The sequence below is a fragment of the Cyprinus carpio genome, chromosome B15 (genome assembly GCF_018340385.1).
Source record: "Cyprinus carpio isolate SPL01 chromosome B15, ASM1834038v1, whole genome shotgun sequence".
Classification (NCBI taxonomy): Eukaryota; Metazoa; Chordata; class Actinopteri; order Cypriniformes; family Cyprinidae; genus Cyprinus; species Cyprinus carpio.
The window spans coordinates 5,432,020-5,456,481 of record NC_056611.1 but is presented as its reverse complement, the minus strand read 5'-3'; the positions used below and the strand labels follow the sequence as shown (position 1 = coordinate 5,456,481).

The 24,462-nt window shown below is 44.4% G+C and overlaps 1 long non-coding RNA gene across 1 annotated transcript; it reads left to right on the top strand.

Moving 5' to 3' along the window:
• Window positions 1-13,476: 13,476 nt before the first annotated feature.
• Window positions 13,477-22,879, top strand: LOC122139773. Its single transcript, XR_006156522.1, has 2 exons — window positions 13,477-13,599; window positions 22,606-22,879. It is a non-coding gene; the product is annotated as an uncharacterized LOC122139773 (long non-coding RNA).
• Window positions 22,880-24,462: the final 1,583 nt, after the last annotated feature.

The window sequence follows — 24,462 nt, the reverse complement described above, 5'->3', positions numbered from 1 at the left end:
ATACTCAAGTAAAGTTAAAGTATATTTTTAAGTATACTTTATGTAGCAAGTATACAAATATCAGTGTTCTAGTAGTATACTTACTAGTAAGTGTACTGTTTAAATACTTCTTGGGATTAAATTGGCCCACTTTCTAGTGTATAAAAGTATACTTTTAAGTATACTTTAAGTATAACAGTAGCAAACTTTGAGTACACAACAAGTTTACCTCTATGTTTGTAGTTTGTACTGCAGTTATACTAAAAGTGAACTTATAGAAATACTGCTAGTTTACTAATTAAATACTTTGTACACTTTGAAGTATAGTCTCAGGCAACTACTAGTTTAGTAGTTTTATACTGCAAGTATACTCATAAGTTCCCTCTCGAGAACGGTCTCTCGACATGGCGTTAACGTCTTGGGGACTCCCTTCCTTCCTAACCTACCTGAAATCTTATTGCACAATGCCAGTGAAGTTGCAACTCTCACTGGCCAATGCCAGCCAAGACGGTGAATGGGGGCCGGGCCCTGCCACTATATAATGCGGAGTATTGGCGGCATAAACTCAGAATCTTCCTCTTTCATGTATCCTACTGAAGACAGCTATAGACCCATCGAGGACCCATCAAGGCCCTGGACACCCACGAGTTCTGCATCCGTTGCCTGGGTCTCGCCCATGTGGAGGCAGCACTCACAGGGTCAGGTTGCCCGCACTGCGAGGAATTCACAGTGCGGGTGCTTAGGGCCCGGAGGAACATCACCCTCAGTGATTTCTCTTGGCAATTTCCCACCGCCGCCAGTGAGCCGCTGATGGGACGACAGCCGCACGTGGGCGACCGCGCAGAATGGCACAATTCACCTCACCCCACTCTCCAATATGCTTGGCAGAAGAGAATCTTTAACCCACCTCTGGCGCTTCGGAGATTATATTGTTCGGTGCGGCGGGGGAAAAATGATGATCTTGACGAGGCGCTGTCCCTAATGGTGTCCGAGAAAGACTGGGCCCACTCTCCAGAGGAGCTCTATGAAGTGGAGGGACACACTGCGTTTCAGGATGAACTCGTCCAGATTCTCACCAGGGCCATGAGCGATCTCGGCCTAGAGTGTGAATCCCCCGATGAACCAGCTTAGAGAAGCTGGATTCATGGTTCCTTCACTCGGGCCGCCGGCTGCTGCTCCAAATCGGCTCACGCTCACGCTGGTGGGTCGGAGATCTTCACTAAAGTCGACGGAGTGGAAGCCCGAGGATACACGGGCATTCCGTCCATCGAGGAATCCATCACCGCACACCTCTGCCCCTCCTCCCCCTCCCTGAAGACAGGTGCTACGCTGCTGTCAAGGCCCTGCCGTCTGACTGCACGTCGCGGACAAAGCGTACACTGCCTCGGGAGAAGTGATCTCAGCTCTGCACACGATAGCAGCACTCCAAGTTTTTCAGGAACAGCTTCTGAAATCCCTGGACGAGGGTGGGGCGGATCCCGAGGTGTTTAAAGATCTGCATGCAGCAACGGATTTCACGCTCAAAGTCACAAAGAAGACAGCCCAAGCGATCAGGCGGAGCATGGGCTACATGGTCGTGCTCCACCGGCACCTGTGGCTGACACTCACCGAGCTGAAGGACGCGGACAGGAGGGCGCTGCTCAATGCTCCTGTATCTCCATTTGGCCTATTTGGAAACGCAGTAGACGGTATTGTGGAGTGTTTCTCAGAGGCACAGAAATGCTCTAAGGCGATGAGTAACTTCCTGCCACGCCGGGCTGCAGCGCAGCCTCCTCCGTGCAGTAGATCCTCATCTGCTTCCAACCAGCTGTCGAAGCGGCCCCCCTCTGTTTCCACTTCATCAGCACCAGACCCGGAGCCGTCTGTTCGCGCCAAAACTCCTTTGCAGAGGACACAGAAAGAAAATTGTCACAGATTTCTAGAAAGGCGGAAACCGTCCCGGGGGAGCTCCTCCATGGGAACAAAAGCCTCGTTCCTGACGAGAGGGTACAGAGGAGCACGATCACGATCCTCTCTAACACACAGCGCTCCCACTCGTCCCGTGAGCTTTCTGAATATGACCCCGGTACGCAGCAGCATTGTTCAGAATTCAGAGGGCGAGGCACTCCGCCCTCTGTGTCTTTTTGCAAGAGCATGGCGGTCCATTCCGGGCATTTCGGTTTGGTTGCGGAACGCCATAGAGATGGCTACACGTTTCAGTTTCGACGCAGACCACCCCGGTTCAATGGTGTGGTCATGCCACCCTGTAGCACTGAATGAATATCAGAGGCTCTTGGCGACGGCCGCAAAGGTCTGTCACCTCGGTCTACTCTATATGCGCCCCCTCCAGTTATGGCTGAAAACACAAGTACAGAGAAGGGCATGGAAAACGGGCCGTGCCCGCGTTGTGGTCACTCGCAGGTGCTTAAGAGTGCTGAAACAATGGCAGAACCCTGACTTGTACCAACGTGGTGCCCAGATGGGTCTGGTAGTGCGGTGGAAAGTGGTCACAACGGACGCGTCGACGACGGGCTGGGGAGCTCACTGTGACGGCTTACCGGCCTCGGGCTACTGGACAGAGTCGGAGAGGACATGTGGCACATAAATCGCCTCGAACTGAGAGCGTTTTTTTAGCTCTTTCAGAGTTTTCTCACGCAAGTCCAGAGGCATCAAGTCTTGATTCACACGGACAACATGTCGGTGGTATCGTACATAACCCGCCAGGGCGGAGTACACTTGAAAGCCTTTTACAGACAGGCAGCACGCCTTTTGCTGTGAGCCGATCACCATCTGCTCTCCATTCGAGCAGCGCATGTTCCGGGATGCCTGAACAGTGGCGCGGATATGCTTTCGAGGAACTGTAAGGATCCACCCGCCAGCCCAAAAAGTAGAATCCAGCGGCCTGGTCAAAGGTTTAATGCGTATTCGGTCTTTTATTTGCGCTTCTGAATTTATCAGGATTTAGTTTGAATTTTAGTCTAGCTCTGTGTTTAATCTGACTCCAATTTCACGTGATCATTAAATTTAGGCAATATTTCTATCAAAAGCTGATGACAGATATCGATTGTTTATTAATTTAGATATTTGAGTATTCTGAAAATCCCATACTTTCAATTATTCGTTCACTGCAGACCCGGTATCGCTTTAGAAGTAACATTTCGGCCGATTGAATGCTCTTCCCGAACACAAACTTGTCAGTCTGATCTTAAAGATTGGATGCAGGCTAAATATCTACCTTTAAGTCGGTCGCGCCCTGCTTACTCGTACAAAAAGCATAGTTTTTATATATTTACGAAAACTGCAACTTATTTAAGACAGTGATAGTCAGAAATCGAAATGGACTCAATTGATGTGCCCCATGCTCCATCTATTAAACCTTTCGTATGAACAATTCTGAACACAGATTTGAGGTAATACCTTCGCTTTAATCTACTTGTAATAATGAATTAAGAATAATGCAGAATAAATCAAATATAACAATTTATTATCAGTCAGGTAAAATTGTATCATGCCAATTACATAATGAAAATAATTAGAAGCCAATTTAGAAAGGATAGTGTAATTGTAAATCACATTGTAGTTGTGTTGCAACTTTGCTCCTGCACAAAGACACTGTAGCCATATTGGGAACGGCCAAGTGATCCATGCAGGAGGCACACAAATTTAACATAGTCACACATGTAACAGTTATCCTAATTTAAGACACATGGTCTAAAATGCATAGCAAAGCACTCAGGTGTTTTAGAGAATAAACTTAACTAGCCAATGTGTACATGTAGTAGCACAAACAACTATACAGTGTGCTCTGTAGGCACAATGTGTTTTACACAATTACATAATAGTATACCTGACTTCAGGAAGATACATAGTATGGAGCATATGAAATACACTCCACACTATGGGCTTTCTGGCAACAGAATCGCCCAAGGTTTTTGTCACTTCCCTTAAATACTCAGACCAGATAACAAAGAAATCTTCAAATCAGTTGTAAAAACATAAAAGACCTTTTGGTTTTTTAGGCTCCCGTGATCACATAAGGGTCACACCTGGCTGGAGATAAACATTCTCAAAGACCCCTAAAGGGGGACACACCCCCTTCTCAGCAGAACACAATTCTACAAAAGTTTTCAGTCTTTCTCATAATACAAGTAACTACTGTGAAATTGAGACCATTTTACCAATCGCACAGACCTTTAAAATGATACCAAACATGAAAAGTTTACAATCATGAATCCTGAAGATATAGTAAATGTTTTATGTGAGCGTAACAACTTTTAGTTGCCTGGACCATGTGCCCTGGGGGGGAAGGATGGATGAAGGTACCAAAGAGCAAATGGTCTTTCTTCCAGATCTTCCTATCTGTTTGTTTGGCTCCATGAGGAGATCAAAGCCCATTGTTTTGGTGCATCTGCATTTGCATTGCGAGAGTTCCTGAAAGTCTGGCTTCACAAATAATTCATTTTATAAGGAAATAATTTCACTCCTTACAGGGATTCCTCATGGAGAATGGAGATTGAACCCTGGGACAGTGAGGCTGATCTGGGAACGGTTTGGGAAAGCGGAAGTAGACCTGTTCGCGACACGCATTGCCCTCTTACGATGCCGTGGCCGAATGCCCATCTGTATGCATTCCTCCCGCTGAAGATTTTGTAACAAGTGCTTCACAAAATCAGAGCGGAGAAGGCGTCAGTGTTATTAGTCGCTCTGTACTGGCCGAACAGGCCTTGGTTTCCCGATCTTCTGGAAATACTAGCAGCTCCCCCATGGCCGATCCCACTGAGACGAGATCTCCTGTCTCAGGCGGATGGCTGGATATGGCACCCCAACCCAGAATGGTGGAAACTTCAGGTGTGGATGGTGTGCAGGAACCGGTAAACCCGGATTCGTTGTCTCGCCGCGTGATGGATACGTTTGCGGAGGCGCGAGCCCCTTCTACGAGACGCCTGTACGCTTATAAATGGACAGTGTTTGAGAGATGGTGTGAATCGAATGGTAGGGACCCGAGAAACTGCCCCATGTCTGACATTCTGGATTTTCTGCAACAATGAATAGACGGCGGCAGTATGCCCTCCACGCTTAAGGTTTACGTTGCAGCTATCTCAGCCTTTCACACTGCTATTGACGGGGGCTCAGTTGGGAAACACGAACTAGTGATCAGATTTTTGCTGGCGCGAGAAGACTTAAACGCTTCCGCCCCCCTACAATGCCATCCTGGGATCTGGCTCTGGTGCTGGGAGCGCTATCCCTCCCGCCATTCGAGCCACTTCAGTCTGTCGGCTTGAAGGAGCTCTCGCTTAAAACCATGCTGCTGCTCGCCCTTGCTTCGGTCATGTGCGTGGGGTATTTGCAAGCGCTCTCTGTGAATGTGGACTGCATGCAGTTTTGACCAGTTGATTGTAACATCATGCTCAAGCCAAAATTTGGCTACGTGCCTAAATCGCTCTTGACACCGTTCAGAGCACAAGTGGTGGCTCTTTCTGCTTTCACTGCAGAGTCGGAAACTTCATTAGATAGCGCCCCCAATCAGGTGATGTATCCGGTGAGGGCTTTACGACTCTATATCAACCGCACGGCTCAGTTTCGTTAATCTGAGCAGCTGTTTGTATGCTTCGGAGGTAGCGCCAAAGGGCAGCCTGTCTCTAAACAACGGCTGTCACATTGGGTGGTCGATGATATTGCCTTGGCATATTCCAGCCGTGGTATGGAATGTCCTATTGTTGTCAGAGCCCATTCGATGAGGGCGGTCGCCTCCTCGTGGGCGTGGACTAAGGGAGTTTCTATCAAAGATATTTGTATGGTGGCTGGATGGTCTTCGCAGAGTACCTTCGCCAGGTTCTACAATTTGGATGTGCAGTCATTAGCCTCACAGGTCCTATCCGTGAGTACAACCCATGGTTCTACCTGCAACCACTAGCCGCTTGACTGCGCTGGTAGTTTCAACTAGGTCCTGTAGGGAGATCGGGAGTGGGACCATCGTCAGGGTCAGACTGTGGCACCTCGATGCGGCCATTCTCCATTTGTGTTATATTGTGCCCGGCATTTCCACTCACATGCTTGTTGCACTGTTTACTACATGCTTGTATGTGTTCACAGGACAGTAATGTCTTAACTTTGTATGGCGACGTTGCTGCATCTTTCTCTCAGAGACCTGTCGTTAGACATGGATTCTAAGTAACCTGATTGGATCCCCATACGGAAATCTACATCCAATCCCCTCGAGGCATGTCGCAGGGTCGTATCTGATTGGTTGGGGATTAATTTTTAGTGTCTTACAAGAATTATTCATGGTAGCTCCGCCGAGGCTGAGCTTTTTTACTTCGCTGTTTCCATGGCGTTGTTCTATACAGTCCCCAAGGCATTAACTATGGGAAGCCAAACACACCGAAAGTAGGATGAAACAGCGCAGCATTAAAGTGTTGCTGACCGGTCACTGGCACGGCTCAATCGACCGAGCTGCGCGACCAACTCGACAGCACAGAGAGATTGTGTTTACCAGCGCCACCGAACTGACAGCACAGCACAAACTAATCTTACCAGTGCAGCTTTGATAAGTTACAACAGTGCAGCGCGAAAATTACTCTTCTTCTAAAAACGTTATATGGCGGATGGCAAACCAACTTTTGGGGCATTTACCGCCACCAACTGGACTGGAGTGTGAAGCACTAACAAGCAATGAATGTATACATATTTATATATATATATATATATATATATATATATATATATATATATATATATATATATATATTGTGACGCGTATCCTGAAGCCTCATCAGCGTGGCCCTGGAAACGCACGAGAAACAGCTGGAAACCTCATCACGGACTGATCGGTCACGGCTGCCGACAATCTGACACACAAGTTAGTGATCACTCCAGAAGACTGGATGCTAATGCTGTTCTTCGTGTTCCCCTACAGTGAGCTCGTGACCGATCAGCACCCCACACACGGACACGCCGCACCTGGAACACCACCACGATCAGCACACCAGCACTTCCCAATTCCGACCACTAATACCTTTCTAAAAAAAACCTAACCTTACTCCTCGCTGTCGTGTGATTCTTCACCCCGTTACACTGGTGGAGAATGTGGGCAGAAGCATGAAGAATCACAGACAGCCACCATCACCTTGCTAAAAAAAAAACAACCTTTTTTTCCCCTCATTGGTGTTTTCTTTTCTCCCTCTCCCCATCCAGGCGGACGCTCCTCCCCTCGTCATGGAAGAGCTTCTCAAGCACCTTACCGAGGTCAGCATCCGCCAGCAACAGATTGTTGAACATCTCGCCAGCCGTCAAGGGGAGATGGAATGCGAGCTTGCCATCCTCCAGGCAGGCCGACACACTCCGCCGCCTGATCCCCGTGTCCAGGCCGCGCAGCTGATACCCAAAATGACCGGCCATGATGATGTGGAGATGTTCCTGCAGATGTTTGAGAACGTCGCCATACATGAGCGTTGGGAATGCCCGGGCTGGGCCCGACTGCTCGCCCCCCTCCTGACCGGCGAAGCGCAGCGCGCCTACTTCTCCCTCCCACCCGAAGTCGGTGAGAGTTATGAGGAACTGAAGCGGGAAATCCTGGCTTGGGTGGGATTGTCGCCGATCGCAGCGGCACAACTGTTCTGCGACTGGGAATACAACGCAAGGACCCCAGCCCGGGCCCAAGCGGCAGAGCTCTCCCGGCTTGCGCGGCACTGGCTGCTGGCCGGGGATCCCACCGCTAGCCAGGTGGCGGAGCGTGTAGTTATCGACCGGCTCCTGCCCGCACTACCCCGTCCCCACCGTCAAGCAGCAGGAATGCGGAACCCCACTACTCTCGGCGAGCTGGCGGATGTGGCCCAACGACGAGAGGCTGGGGAGCGAGCGCTGCCATTTCCCCGGAGGGTGGTCCAGGAGCGACGCACGCCAGAGGGCGCCTCACGACCAGTGAGCAGGCCGGCGGCTCCCACACCCAAGGACAAGCCCACGGGGACACCCAAGAAGTGGTGGCACGTCGGGTGACCATTTCGGCAGCTCCAGGATCTTGGCCGGTTGAGGTGGGGATTGTCAAGGACCTCCCTGTGCCAATGCTCCTGGGGAGGGATTGGCCCGGATTTGACCGCCTCCTCCTCGCCGCCACCCAGCCTGCCAGCCCCTGTGGGAGCCGCTGAAGACCCCTACGGAAGAAGGGGGACCGACGTTGTCCTGTGCTGCTGGCATCCGACAGCGCCAGAGAGGGTGAGTCCCCGAGTGATCCTAACCTGTATCTTGATGTCTTCCAGCAGGTGTCAAGAGAGGGTGACTTCAGCAAGGCCCAGCACGAGGACGACCAGTTGAAGCACTGTTGGGCCCAGGTCCGGGTCATTGAGGGGAAGGAGGTCCGGCCAGGGCCCCACCCGGTCCCAGACTTCATCGTCGGGAAAGGCCTGCTCTACTGTGTCGCACTGCGAAGGGAGGAGGAAAAAACCTTGTTGGTGGTGCCCCGGACGAAGACAGAGACGGTGATGGAGCTGGCCCACTCACGTCCCATGGCCGGCCACCTCGGGGTCCAGAATACCATCCAACGGATCCGGGATCGCTTCCACTGGCCCGGCCTGGACACCGAGGTGAAGCGGTTCTGCCAGGCGTGCCCGACCTGTCAGCGGATGTCACCACGGACCCCTCCCCCCAGTCCGCTGATTTCACTACCCATCATTGAGGTACCCTTCAAGTGGATCGGGATGGACCTAGTGGGGCCGCTGCCAAAGTCTGCCCAGGGACAAGAGCACATCCTGGTGATTGTCGACTACGCCACCCGGTACCCTGAGGCTATTCCCCTGTGGAAGGCCACCGCCAAGGCCATCGCCCAGGAGCTGTTCCTCCTCTGCAGCCGAGTCGGCATCCCAGCTGAGATTCTGACCGACCAGGGGACCCCCTTCATGTCCCGGCTGATGGTGGACCTCTGTCGGCTCCTCAAGGTGAAACAGCTCCGGACCACGATCTACCACCCTCAGACAGACGGCTTGGTCGAACGGTTTAATCAGACCCTCAAATAAATGCTGAGATGTGTGGCCGCTGAAGACAGATGGGATTGGGACCAAATGCTGCCCTACGTCCTCTTCGGCATCCGAGAGGTCCCGCAAACATCCACGGGTTTCACCCCCTTTGAGCTCCTGTTCGGGCGGCAGCCCCGGGGCCTCTTTGGATGTCGCAAGAGAGGCGTGGGAGCAGCAGCCAGCTGGCCATCGGTCGTCGATCGAGCATGTCCGTTTGATGCGGGAGAGGGTCGACAAAGTGATGCCCTTGGTCCGGGAACACCTCAGTCAAGCGCAGCGGGCCCAACAACACCACTACGATCGGGCGGCGCAGCCACGGGAGTTCCAACCGGGAGACCACGTCCTGGTCCTGGTCCCCAACGCGGCTTGCAAGTTCTTGGCCACCTGGCAGGGGCCATATACCGTGACCGAGAAGGTGGGCCCGGTCACCTACAGGGTGCGTCAGCCCGGGCGAAGACGGGAAAGCCAATTCTACCATATCAACCTGTTAAAAATTGGATTGGAACCAGGACCCAGCTCTCCGCCCTTGCCACCTCCTCTCCCGTGGTTGTGGACATGGAGCCCCAACTGTCAGCCGCCTAGAAGATGGAGCTGCAGCACCTGGTCGGTCAGTTCTCCGATGTGTTCTCCCCCCTCCCTGGGCGGACCAACGTGGTACAGCACGACATCCGAACACCACCAGGACTCATCGTAAGGCAGCCGCCCTAACGTGTTCCGGAGGCTCGGCGACACGCCATCGAGGAGGAAGTTAAGGAGATGCTGAGGTTAGGGGTAATCAAACCATCCCGGAGCCCCTGGTCCAGCCCCATCGTCCTGGTCCCGAACCCCAATGGCACCCTCCGGTTCTGTAATGACTACCGTCACCTAAACGAGGTCTCGGAATTCGACGGCTATCCAATGCCCAGAGTGGACGAACTTCTCGACCGACTCGGGAGGGCCCGGTATATTTCCACCCTCGACCTGACAAAGGGGTACTGGCAAGTCGGACTCACAGAGGAGGCCAAGCCCAAGACCGCCTTCTCCACCCCAAGTGGCCACTGGCAATACCGGACCCTCCCGTTCGGCTTGCATGGGGCGCCGGCAACCTTCCAGCGCATGATGGACATCCTTCTGCGGCCCCATCAAGCCTATGCGGCCGCATACCTGGACGATGTCGTCGTCCACTACGAGCGGTGGGAGGACCACCTTGAACGGCTCCGGAGGGTGCTAGGAGAGCTTCGGAGGGCTGGACTTACTGCCAACCCCCGGAAGTGTCACCTCGCCCGTACCGAGGTCAAGTATCTGGGGTTCCAGGTGGGCCGCGGCCTGATTAAACCCCAGCAGAAGAAAGTAACAGCTATTCTCTCTGCGCCACGTCTCAGCTCCAAAACGCAGGTACGGGCTTTTTTGGGGTTGGCAGGGTATTACCGTTGCTTTATCCCTAACTTCTCCTCCTTAGCAGCCCCCCTGATAGACTTGACCAGAAAGGGGCAGCTGGAGAAGCCATCCTGGGGCCCTGCAGAGGAGGAGGCGTTCCGTCGGATCAAGGCAGCCCTCACGACGGAGCCAGTCCTGCGGGCCCCGGACTTTAACTGCCCCTTTCTGTTGCAGACGGATGCCTTGGACACGGGATTGGGAGCCGTCCTTTCCCAGGTACAGGAGGGCGAGGAACATCCCGTAATCTACATCAGCCGGAAGCTGACCCCCGCGGAACAGCGCTATGCCACCGTGGAGAGGAAGGCGTTGGCCGTCAAGTGGGCAGTCCTGGAGCTAAGGTATTATCTATTGGGAAGGAAATTTACCTTGATTACTGACCATGCCCCCCTGCAGTGGATGGGCCCGGGCGAAAGATACCAACGCCCGGGTAACTCGGTGGTTCCTAGTGCTCCAGGACTTCCACTTCAGCGTACAACACCGAGCCGGGACAGCCAACGCCGACGGACTCTCCAGGATTTGGTCAGCTTGCGCAAGTCTGTCAGGGCACACTCCCCACCCACCCCCAATCTCCCCGTTGTACAAGAGGACCAGGACAATGCTTAGGGGAGGGGAGTGTGACGTGTGTCCCGAAGCCTCATCAGCGTCGCCCTGGAAACGCACGAGGAGCACCTGGAAAACTCATCACCGGCTGATCGGTCACGGCTGCCGACAATCAAGCAGCCGCCGCCACTGACACACAAGTGAGTGATCACTCCAGAAGACTGGATGCTAACGCTGTTCTTGGTGTTCCCCTACAGAGAGCTCGTGACTGATCAGCATCCCACGCACGGACACGCCGCACCTGGAACACCACCACGATCAGCGCACCAGCACTTCCCACTTCCGAACACTAAAGTTTGTTTGATTGTAATAAATCCACCCTCCGGGGCCTTACTTTTTTTTACTCCTCGCTGTCGTGTGATTCTTCACCCAGTTACTATATATATATATATATATATATATATATAAATTCTCCTGATTAATCCTAATTATTTAATGTATTTAACAATAGCACTATATATTTTACCTTGTTCAGCATGCTCTTTCAAAAAGCTTGACAAATTAAATGATTCAACACGTTTCTTACTTTCTTAATGAGTTTTAACCTTTCTTTTCATTTGTTTTACATTTTATTAAAACATGCTTTATTGTTTCTGCCTTATTACAAATAATACATTGACCTGTTTCATGTTTTCCTATATTAAACAGAGAGTTATTTAATCTAGTATGCGAACATTACTCTCCACAGAAGTTCTTGTTTTTTTCCGGCACATAATATAACGAAGATCAGTATTAAGTTATTACATTTCTTTTGCTTTTATCTTTCATATCACTACATTTAAACAGTAGTGTTGGATACTTTAAAGCACATAGTATATATTTAGTAGTCACGTTCACAGCAGAAGTAAAAGTGCAGTAACCATGGATTAATTGTAATTTTTTAACCCACAGTTTAACTACAAATACATGGTTAAAAGGTTAGTGTAATAAAATCATGGTTAATTTTAATGTGTTTTCTGATAAACCTAAAACACAATGCAGTGCAAAATTCAAAATACATCATATTGAATTTACATACACTGTCCCCAGTTTTTAAAGAGTTTTTTTTAATTAATTAAATTGTAATTATTTAATTTGGAGTGTAGAGAAAAGCCTTACAAACCGTATCCATTAGTCTATATAAACTGCAACGTTAAAGTTAAATAACAACTTTCCCTTTACTAGAGACAACAAAAATCCAATCCCAAATATATAATATTTAATAATATGTCAAATTTAAAATGGGCAAAATTGTGCTGATTGTAGAACTTGACTACAATAACAGTAATAAGTAAGTACAAAATAACAATATATATATATTTTTATATATATTAAGAAACATGGGAAGTAAGAAACATGGGTGTTGAATCATTTATTTTGTAAAACATTTTGAAAGAGCATGCAGAACAAGGTAAAATATATGGTGCTATTGTTCAATACATTAAATAGGATTTAACAGGAGAATTTTGTTTTTCTCTCAGGGAACCGAGGTTACAACAGTAACTGGAGATGTTTTCTTTAAGTGAACTTTACATCATACTTTAAGTATACTACTATGTCCCTATTTAGGTTTTAATTTGTATGTATTTTGTTATATGAATATCTGAACATACAAAACATCCAAAGAATGAACAGGGAATCTACTTATAAACAAAAACATTTTATTCTAGCTTCATGCATCCTTTTTTTAAACACTTTAATGTGGGTAAGTTTCATAAAAAATAAAGAAATAACATTTTTAACAAAAAGCTGAAAAAAGAATGTAAAAGAAAGAATCATAATCAAAACGTAGATGGAGTCGATCAACACCTCAAAGCTTGACTGTAATTATTTCCTCTTCATCGGTTGACATTTTATTCCATAAAGTGACAGTTTTCATGCTGTTTCATGTCAGATGGTCCTGTTAGATTACATGTGTTAGTATCTGTTGTTTCTTTTTCTACTTTACTTGTGTTTCATTGGAAATTCTGTACAGAAGATGTGTACTAGCACCCTCTACACCATATAACAATGTAAACACAGATTCTAAGAGCACAAGTATAGACCAAATATGTTTAGACTTTTTGTAATTATAAGTAAAGTATATTTAAATGTAATTTTAAGTATATTTCTGAGGAGTACATAAAAAGTAAACTAAAAGAATACTTTCCTATTTTTAGTTTAAAAGAAGTATACTAATAGAACACTTGTATAACCTTCTTTTTCACAAGGGAACCCATAACAATTTAATTTGGCCTCCCCGATTTGCGTCATTCTTGTTCTTCTTCATTATTAATTTCTTCTATGAGTTTTACCGTTGGGCTGCAAACTAAATAGCTGCTGCGGGACAATGCAATAGCATGCTTTATTGGTGAACTATACTGATTATAACTGAACTATAGCAGATAAGTGTATTCTGCTTTACAGCTGAGTTGAACTCATGTCATAGTTGATGATCTTTACAGTCTTTAAACTGAACTGAGTGAACACTGAACTGACCTCAGTAGTCAATAACCGCCAGCAAATGACAAAATGATTAATGAGTTTGACCTTTGACATATTAATTATGTCCAGATGTGCACTTTGCCCTATTAATAACGTCCATATGCGGAACCCCGGCGTGCGTGAAATCCATCCGTCATCCTTTGTGCTCCGCGAGGTGAAATGTGTTGTTTGTTCAGTGACCAAGTGATGAATGAGATCCCTGAAGAATGTGTTTGTAGATCTTATACACACATTCTCATATCTGGACTCATCTGCGGACGCGTCTGTGCGTGTGGTACGTGACAGAGGTATCAGGTTGCGGTCTGTAATGCCCAGCGTGCGCGCTCTCTCTCTCGCTCTCTGTCTCTCCCGGTCTCTCTCTCTCTCTGTATGGGGGCTGTGAGAAAGATATTGGTTTTAAGGTCAATAATTAATAAACAATTTTAACAGATAGTGTGTGTGTGTGTGTGTGTGTGTGTGTGTGTGTTTGCATTTAATAATATGACTACGATATAAAAAAGATTCTCAACATATTAATAAACTGAGAATAATTCAATAAAAAATATTAACTCCACATAGGAAAACCAGGACGTGTTGATGAAGAAGAATAAACAGAATAAATAATTTTAACAGATCGTGAGATCGTGTCTGTGTGTGTGTGTGTGTGTGTGTGTGTGTGTGTGTACGTACACGTGTGTGTGTTTTCATTTAATATGACTACGGTATAAAAAGAATCTCAGCCTATTAACAAACTGAGAATAAATCAATAAAAAAAATATAAATTCCCCTTACATTATTTTCGCGAAAGTCTTCCTCGCGCAGGCATCACGATTCTTCAAATGATAGGTTTACAAAATTCTGGTGTTTAAACTCCGTGCGTTCTCTCTCTCTCTCTCTCTCTCTCTCTCCGCCTGCGTAAGAGAGCTCTCCCGTCATCTCGGCCCGCTGCGAGAGACAATGCGGATAAGTTGGCAAAAACGTTTTAAATGCACTACATCTAACTCAAAGAGCGATATTACTTTAATGTTTAAATAACCATACTCCCTTTACAGCTGTTATCCGGCGGTTCTTGTTTATAATTTAATTACGTTTCTTATTTTAATCATGGTATTCTTACATGATCTAGATTCTATAATAATAGATAGTTTTTTTTTTTTTCCATCGTATCTAATTCCGTTTCAAACGTGGTTCAAAACGTTTTTTAATTGTTTAGCTAAAATTACATCTATTTTAAATATTAATCAGCTTTTATTCTCGCAATTTGGCGTTGGGTCCGGTTATTTGACAGTGTTTGTAGCTACGGTGCAGACACGGCTCGTCCTATACAGTAGGCTACATCTTATTTTCAGAAAAGTGGTCCAGAGAACATTGTTGGAATGTTTACCGACAGGTCTCATGCGGATATCTTTACCACCGTAATCTTACACTCTGTTTTAAGAAGCTTGTTTAAATAACATCAAGGTAGCTTAGAGTATGTTTTCGGATTTAACCGTGACGACGTGGTTGTAAAATACACAGTCCTGGTTATTTTCACAGACTTCAGGCTCTGTTTGTAAACAGAATGCTATGTTTACCCATGTGGAAGTAATCACACTGAAACTTTTACAATGTTTCACACAAACCTTTTACAAATGAAAATGTTTACCATCACACCTTATATCTCTACAAGATGAAGAAAAGCAGTATGATTATTAAAAAATAAGAATAAGCACACAATGACATAAATTTTGTTTTAACAAATAAATTAAATTTTGTAGTTTTTCAAACCTAAAACCATGATGCTCTAATACAGGGGGTTAGAAGTAGTCAAATGAGCCTCTGATGAATGCAAGCCGCTTACAGAGACTTTTCTTTATGAATTAGACCTAGACTGAAAATCAGTTGTCATAAGTTTGTTTGTAACAAAAATAACTTTTAGAAAGGCGCTACGAATGTCTCGCAGAATCTTTACAACAGATTACACTTTCTTTCTCACTAAAAATTGTATCATTAACCATGATGTTTAAATGCACCATATTTATTTTCTCACTATAATGTTTTACTTTATTAAAATAAAAACAAGAGGGTCTATACAGTATTATATTACTAAGATTTGATCAAATAATTGCTAAGAAATAATCAGATAATCAATAAGTCAAACTTATCACCCCCACCTGATTTGTCTGATGGCTTGTGATGATATAAATATCTTACTGATACAGACGTGTTAAGATGTTTAACTATAATGTGTAAAGGTCAATATTATTGTTCAAATTGTTTAAAATGTAATCTTTTTTGCTTTAATGTCCACACTCAAATCCCTAGACAAATGAAAATAGAATGTATGAAATATTTTTCTCTAAGATATTTGTAATTACAGACTAAAAGCTTTAGATTTATTAAAACAATTGAGTTTATACATTTCTCTTGAATACGTATACGGCAACCAGCGAGTACATGAAACAGTATGAATACATAAACTCATAAATTCATTGTGATTCTCTCATATTAATGAATATAACTTAATTTATATACATATCTGACTTTCTCTTTCAAACACAACAAACTTTCTTATGACCGTTTTTTTTATTTGTTGAACAACAACCGGTTTGTTGGGGGAAAACACATACTGTAGTGTTATGTTTCTAAGGTAGGATGTTTGTAGTTAAATCACATCTTTAACCTAAAACATTTTTCATTCAAACTCTCTAACGCACACACTTACACACACACACAGCTTTCACAGACTCCCACAAACTTCAAACAAAACATTTTTAAGTTTGTTTTTTATCACTTAGCTGTAGCTTAGAACCTAATGGAAATATTTTAAGCATTATTACAAGTATAGATACTGAAAGAGCTCATTAACCTGTTTAACTCTAAAAATGTGAATAATGTCGCTTAAGACTAGTTTGACAAATAAGAGTATGCTCATAAAACAAGCCTGGACCCAATTTGAAGCATTCTAACAACGAGTTCAAACATTGCAGAAAATGTATTATAGCATTGCAGTAAGATATAACTCTGTATGTGTGATTGACCAACTTATCAGAGGTTCAGCATATTATTACAAGTCCCTGCTTACCTAGTTTACGATGAAACTAAAGAATATATGCATGAGCTAACAATCACCTTCAGAGAAAATCAACAGCAGGACAGAGTATGAAGAGTCAATACAGAAAAGCTGAGCGGATGTGACGGAAGAAGAAACTTGAAATTTACTATAGCATCTATAAAGACAGCCTTCATGCTTTCAATGTGGAACTAACCACAGCTACAGACAGACCTTATTCTCAAACCTTATAACTTACACAACACTCGCATACAAAGAACAATAGCAACATTTTGGAAGAAATAGTACAGCACCCTTAAATCGTCAACCTGCTATCTTGGCACACTTCTCACATCTTTTTTCAAAAGTGTGTTTAACTGTTTAGAAGCAGATGTCTTAGAAGTGGTGAATGCCTCTTTTTTTTTTTCTGGGGGTTTTCCAACCCCCCTGAAAACTGCAGTTGTTAAACCCCTTCTGAAAAAGAGCAATCTTGATAACACCATATTGAGCAACTATAGACCAATATCAAATCTTCCTTTTACTGACAAGACTATTAAAAAAGGTAGTTTTTAATCAGCTGAACAGCTACTTAAACTCAAATGGATTCCGGGACAATTTTCAATTTGTTTCGGACCGCGTCTCAGCACAGAGACAGCACTCATTAAGATAATACATTTTTTTTAAATATTTGCTTAAATTCTGATTCTTGCAAAATATCAGTGCTTGTACTACTAGATTGCTGCATTTGACACTGCCGATCAGAACATACTACTAGAGAGACTGGAAAACTGGGTCAGGCTTTCTGGGATGGTAATCAATTGGTTCAGGTCATACTTAGAAGGGAGAGGTTATTATGCGGGTATAGGTGAGCATAAGTCTAACTGGATGTCCATAACATGCGGAGTCCCGCAAGGCTCAATTCTTGCACCACTCTTGTTTAGACTGGATATGCTCCCACTAGGTCAAATAATGAGAAAGAACCAAATTGCCTATCACAGCTTTGCAGATGTTACCCAGGTTCACCTAGACTTGTCACCAAATGACTATAGCCCCATTGACTCCCTCCGCCAATGCGTTGACGAAATTAACAATTGGATGCGCCAAAACTTTTTTTCAGTTAAACAAGGAGAAAACTGAAGTCGTTGCATTTGGTAACAAAGATGAATTTCTAGGGGGCAAACAACTAAAAAGCGAGTCAAGAATGTTGGTGTGATTCTGGAATCAGACCTTAGTTTCAGTAGTCAAATTTTAAAGTACTTTTACTTGTTTATGAATCACTCAATGGCCTATGACCTATATACAATGCAAATATATGCTTGCTGAATATAAACCTAACAGACCACTCAGATCATTAGGATCAAGTCAGTTAGAAGTTAGAAATACCAAGGTTTCACTTAAAACAAGGGGAGTCCACTTTTAGCTATTATGCCGCCCGCTGTTGGAATCATCTTCCAGAAGAGATCAGATGTGCTAAACATTAGCCAAATTCAAAACTCATCTGTTTTAGCATGCATTTTTACTGAATGAGCACTGAGCTACGTCCGAACTGGTTGCACTGTATTTTATGTATAACCATTTTCTATTCTTAACCGTTTTAATTAATTTTAAATCAATTTTTTTAATCATTTAAAAATATATATTTTTTAATTCATTGTCTTACTGTTGTGATTATTATTATTTCTTATGATTATTTTACTTCCTTTTAAGTAAAGCGCTCTGAATTATCATTGTCTATCAAATGTGCTATATAAATAAACTTAACTTGCCTTGCCTAAATACTGGTCACGCTCAATGAGATGAAGACATGCAGAGGTAGAGAACGCAACAAACATACCCCTTTAAGTCATGAAGCAGCCTGCCTACCACAACACATATTCTCCAGAATGGGTTAATGATGGCTTCATTATCTCATGATGAAGACAGACTGAATATTCAGATACCACATGGGATTGTTCCGACTTTTTTCTTAAGACAAAGACAATTGTTTGATTTCAAGAACACACAACCAAATCCTAATGCTATTTCAAGAAATAACACAACAACGGCTGATCCATTATAGTGCATACATGGCACGTCTGTTTTATAGGTATATCATATTATTCTTGAATATAAGTGTTTAGTCTAAATATGTGTTAGACAAATCTTTTTTTGGGAAGTTAATTTTTTTTTTTTTTTTTACAAAGAAGTTAAATTTAACACGTGTAACTATACCTCATTGAAATGCTACAGACTTCTAGGTCAGAAACTACAAATCCCAGCATAAACCTCAGACTTCAGACATGGCCACCAGGCGCAAAACCCCACAATACTCATACATGGCAGGGGTCTAAAACGTTGGACATCTAAATATATGCATGCTCAGATACCCTATATAAAAAGACTCATATCTCCGTACTATTTGTGATGTTACAGTTTAGTGATGTTAGTGATGCAAAGTCCGATTAATTTTCGCGAACCGATTCTTTCGGGGAAGTTGGGGTCAGTGAAGCGCTTCAGAGAACAGATTCGTCAGTTCCTTTAGTCATCATGCAGTGATGTCAAGTATACATTTTCTTTTCTAAACAACTAAGTGTCATGTTATATCAATGAAACATTCAAATAAAGTTATATCTGTGTGAACGCATATTGCTGATTATTGTCTTTCGTTCCTTTTAGTTGATGTTTATATACCCCCATTTTTATGCATTGATCCTTCATGTCAGATACGAGTCACGACTGGGCAATTTTGACTAACCTACACATAAAAAATACGGATATTGTTCTACATGTCTAAAGTATAAGTCTATAGAAAGAATAAAGCATCCTGATAAACTCATTGATTTAGCTTAACAACATAAATATAATCTGTATGCACGATAAACCGTATGCTCTTAAAAGTGATAGTACACAAAATATGTGTAAAAGGACTGATAACACATTAATGAGATGTTTTGGTTCGTGTCTTACACGACTGTGTGTTACTTAACAAATTTTTTATTAAGTTTTAATATAAAAGATAATAGTTTGTTTGCAATTTCGATGCTTTTATTATGAAATCACACAAAGAACCATTGTTTGTTAACACAGTCTTAATTGAAATAACACTATGTGTTTCATTTCTGGTCTGTCCTACGAAAACTGCCGCGAGACACAGAGCCTCCATCTTACTATTTCTCTCTGTACATTTAAAACACTTAAAGGTGAAGATGGTGTGGACACACGATTCTCTTTGTATGCGCAAATCAGTTTTGTTTTAAGCAAAAGCGATGATTCAGTCCGTTTTATTTCAGTCTTTGTGATTTAGGGCCCTCGGACTTTTAGGTTTTGTCCCAGGAAACAGTTAAGTGTACATTGTCATGTTTGGCTGTTCATGTTTTTAAGAAAACAGAGGCCCGATCGTCCCTTAAATTCTCTTATGTTTCAACTCGTGCAAATGTTTGTTTAGCTTAAGTATTAGTTTATAGTCGTTACAAATGTGTCAGGAGTGGAAGCTTAACGGTTTTTTTTTTTTGTAACTAATCATAATAAAGTTTACAGGTTTAACGGTATGTTTGGAAGAACAACTCTGGCAGAGTGTTTACCTCAAACAGTCCTCTATTAAAAATAATCTCTTTCTGGTTAATTGCTGAGTCCGAACGGTTAACATTCAAACATATCATACACTAACATGCTCAGCTAGTTTAATGTTTTAGGACCGGTTGTTTTTTTTTTGGAAGACAAAATGCTGCCCTAAATCCTATTCCGGCAGCTTTGAGGTATTGCACACAGCCCGGGGTTTTTAGGTCCATATCAGTTTTACTGTTCGGCGCCTAAGCCCAGATTAATCTATGGATAGTTCTTACTGAATGGAATTCAGTAAGTCACACAATCCTAATTATGATTCCTCGATCGAGCATGTTCCGTTTGATGCGGGAGAGGGTCGACAAAGTGATGCTTGGTCCGGGAACACCTCAGTCAAGCGCAGCGGGCCCAACACACCACTACGATCTGGCGGCGTCGCAGCCACGGGAGTTCCAACCGGAGACCACGTCCTGGTCCTGTGTCCCCAACTGCGGCTTGCAAGGATTCTTGCCCACCTGGCAGGGGCCATATACCGTGACCGAGAAGGTGGCCCGGTCACCTACAGGGTCGTCAGCCCGGGCGAAGACGGGAAACTCCAATTCTACCATATCAACCTGTTAAAAATTGGATGCGAAACCATGGACCCAGCTCTCCGCCCTTGCCACACTCCTCTCCCGTGGCTTGTGGACTGGAGCCCCAACTGTCGCCGCCTAGAAGATGGAGCTGCAGCACCTGGTCCGGTTCAGTTCTCCGATGTGTTCTCCCCCCCGTCCCTGGGCGGACCAACGTGGTACAGCACGACATCCGAACACCACCAGGATCTCATCGTAAAGCAAGCCTGCCCTTAACGTGTTTCCGGAGGCTCGACTCGCGACACGCCATCGTGTAAGGTGAGGAGTTAAGGAGATGCTGGAGGTTATGGGTATCAAACCATCCCGGAGCCCCTTGTTCCAGCCCCATCGTCCTGGTCCCGAAGCCCAATGGCACCCATCCGGTTCTGTAATGACTACACGTCACCTAAACGAGGTCTCGGAATTCGAATGGCTATTCATGCCCAGAGTGGACGAACTTCTCGACCGACTCGGGGGCCCCGGTATTCTATATTTCCACCCTCCCACTAGACATACCTGACAAAGGGGTGTACTGGGCAATCATCGGACTCCGCACACATAGGAGGTGGCCAAGCCCAAGACCGCCTTCTCCACCACCCAAACGTGGCCACTGGCAATACCGGACCCTCCCCGTTCGGGCTTGCATGGGGCGCCGGCAAAACCTTCCAGCGCATGATGGACATCCTCTGTCTGCGGCCCCATCAAGCCTATGCGGCCGCCGTACATGTGACATATGTTCGGTCGTCCACTACGAGCGTGGAGACGCACCACCTTGAACGGCTCCGGAAGGGTAGATCTAGGAGAGCTTCGTTAGGGCTGGACTTACTGCCACCCCCGGAAGTGTCACCCCTCGCCCGTACCGAGGTCAAGTATCCTGGGGTTCCAGGTGGTCCGCAAGCCTGATTTTAAACCCCAGCAGAAGAAAGTACAGCTATTCTCTCTGCGCCACGTCTCAGCTCCAAACGCAGGTACGGGCTTTTTTTTTGGGGTTGGCAGGGTATTACCGTTGCTTTATTATCCCTAACCCTAACTTCTCCTCCTTAGCAGCCCCCCTGATAGACTTGACCAGAAAGGGCAGCTGGAGAAGCCTCCTGGGGCCCTGCAGAGGAGGATGCGTTTTCCGTCGGATCAAGGCAGCCCTCACGACGGAGCCAGTCCTGCGGCCCCGGACTTTAACTGCCCCTTTCTGTTGCAGACGGATGCCTTGGACACGGGATTGGGAGCCGTCCTTTCCCAGGTACAGGAGGGCGAGGAACATCCCGTAAGAGTCGACATCATCAGCCGGAAGCTGACCCCCGCGGAACAGCGCTATGCCACCCGTGGAGAGGGAGGCGTTTGGCCGTCAAGTGGCAGTCCTGACTAGCTAAGGTATTATCTATTGGGAAGGAATTTTACCTTGATTACTGACCATACAGGCCCCGCCCCTGCAGTGGATGGGCCCTCGGCGAAAGATACCAACGCCCGGGTACTCGGTTGTTCCTAGTGCTCCAGGACTTCAAAGCTTGACTGTAATTATTTTCCTCCTCTCATCGGTTGACATTTTATTCCATAAAGTGACAGTTTTTCATGCTGTTTCATGTCAGATGGTCCTGTTAGATTACATGTGTTAGTATCTGTTGTTTCTTTTTCTACTTTACTTGTGTTTCATTGGAAACTTCTGTACAGAAGATGGTTGTACTAGCACCCTCTACACCATATAAACAATGTAACACAGATTCTAAGAGCACAAGTATAGACCAAATATGTTTAGACTTTTTGTAATTATAAGTAAAGTATTATTTAATGTAAATTTTAAGTATATTCTGAGGAGTACATAAAAAGTAAACTAAAAGAATACTTTCCTATTTTCAGTTTAAAAAGAAGGTATACTAATAGAACACTTGTATAACCTTCTGTTTTCACAAGGCTTTGCCTTTGACATATTAATAATGTGCGCCCATTCCATATGCGGAACCCCGGCGTGCGTGAAATCCATCCGTCATCCTTCGAGCTCCGCGAGGTGAAATGTGTTGTTTGTTCAGTGACCAAGTGATGAATGAGATCCCTGAAGAATGTGTTTGTAGATCTTATACACACATTCTCATATCTGGACTCATCTGCGGACGCGTCTGTGCGTGTGGTACGTGACCGAGGTATCAGGTTGCGTTCTGTAATGCCCAGCGTGCGCGCTCTCTCTCTCGCTCTCTGTCTCTCCCGGTCTCTCTCTCTCTGTATGGGGGCTGTGAGAAAGATATTGGCTTTAAGGTCAATAATTAATAAACAATTTTAACAGATCGTGTGTGAATCAAAACAATAAAAATAAACAATTGATGTGTTTGCTGAATGTCCTTATATAAAAAAGATTCTCAACATTTAATAAACTGAGAATTTCAATAAAAATATGGAAAACCAGGACGTGTTGATGAAGAATAAACAGAATAAATAATTTTAACAGATCGTGAGATCGTGTGTGTGTGTGTGTGTGTGTGTGTGTGTGTGTGTGTGTGTGTGTGTGTGTGTACGTACACGTGTGTGTGTTTTCATTTAATATGACTACGGTATAAAAAGAATCTCAGCCTATTAACAAACTGAGAATAAATCAATAAAAAATATAAATTCCCCTTACATTATTTTCGCGAAAGTCTTCCTCGCGCAGGCATCACAATTCTTCAAATGATAGGTTTACACAATTCTGGTGTTTAAACTCCGTGCGTTCTCTCTCTCTCTCTCTCTCTCTCCGCCTGCGTGAGAGAGCTCTCCCGTCATCTCGGCCCGCTGCGAGAGAGAAAGCGGATAAGTTGGCAAAAACGTTTTAAATGCACTACATCTAACTCAAAGAGCGATATTACTTTAATGTTTAAATAACCATACTCCCTTTACAGCTGTTGTCCGGCGGTTCTTGTTTATAATTTAATTACGTTTCTTATTTTAATCATGGTATTCTTACATGATCTAGATTCTATAATAATATAGTTTTTTTTCCTTTTGTTCATCATATCTAATTCCGTCTCAAACGTGATTCAAAACGTTTTTAATTTTTTAGCTAAAATTACATCTATTTTAAATATTAATCAGCTTTTATTCTCGGAATTTAGTGTTGGGTCCGGTTATTTGACAGTGTTTGTAGCTACGGTGCAGACACGGCTCGTCCTATACAGTACATCTAATTTTCAGAAAAGTGGTCCAGAGAACATTGTTGGAATGTTTACCGACAGGTCTCATGCGGATATCTTTGCCACCGTAATCTTACACTCTGTTTTAAGAAGCTTGTTTAAATAACATCAAGGTAGCTTAGAGTATGTTTCGGATTTAACCGTGACGACGTGGTTGTAAAATACACAGTCCTGGTTATTTTCACAGACTTCAGGCTCTGTTTGTAAACAGAATGCTATGTTTACCCATGTGGAAGTAATCACACTGAAACTTTTACAATGTTTCACACAAACCTTTTACAAATAAAAATGTTTACCATCACACCTTATATCTCTACAAGATGACGAAAAGCAGTATGATTATTAAAAATAAGAATAAGCACACAATGACATAAATTTTGTTTTAACAAATAAATTAAATTTTGTAGTTTTTCAAACCTAAAACCATGATGCTCTAATGCAGGGGGTTAGAAGTAGTCAAATGAGCCTCTGATGAATGCAAGGCGCTTACAGAGACTTTTCTTTATGAATTAGACCTAGACTGAAAATCAGTTGTCATAAGTTTGTTTGTAACAAAAATAACTTTTAGAAAGGCGCTACGAATGTCTCGCAGAATCTTTACAACAGATTACACTTTCTTTCTCACTAAAAACTGTATCATTAACCATGATGTTTAAATGCACCATATTTATTTTCACACTATAATGTTTTACTTTATTAAAATA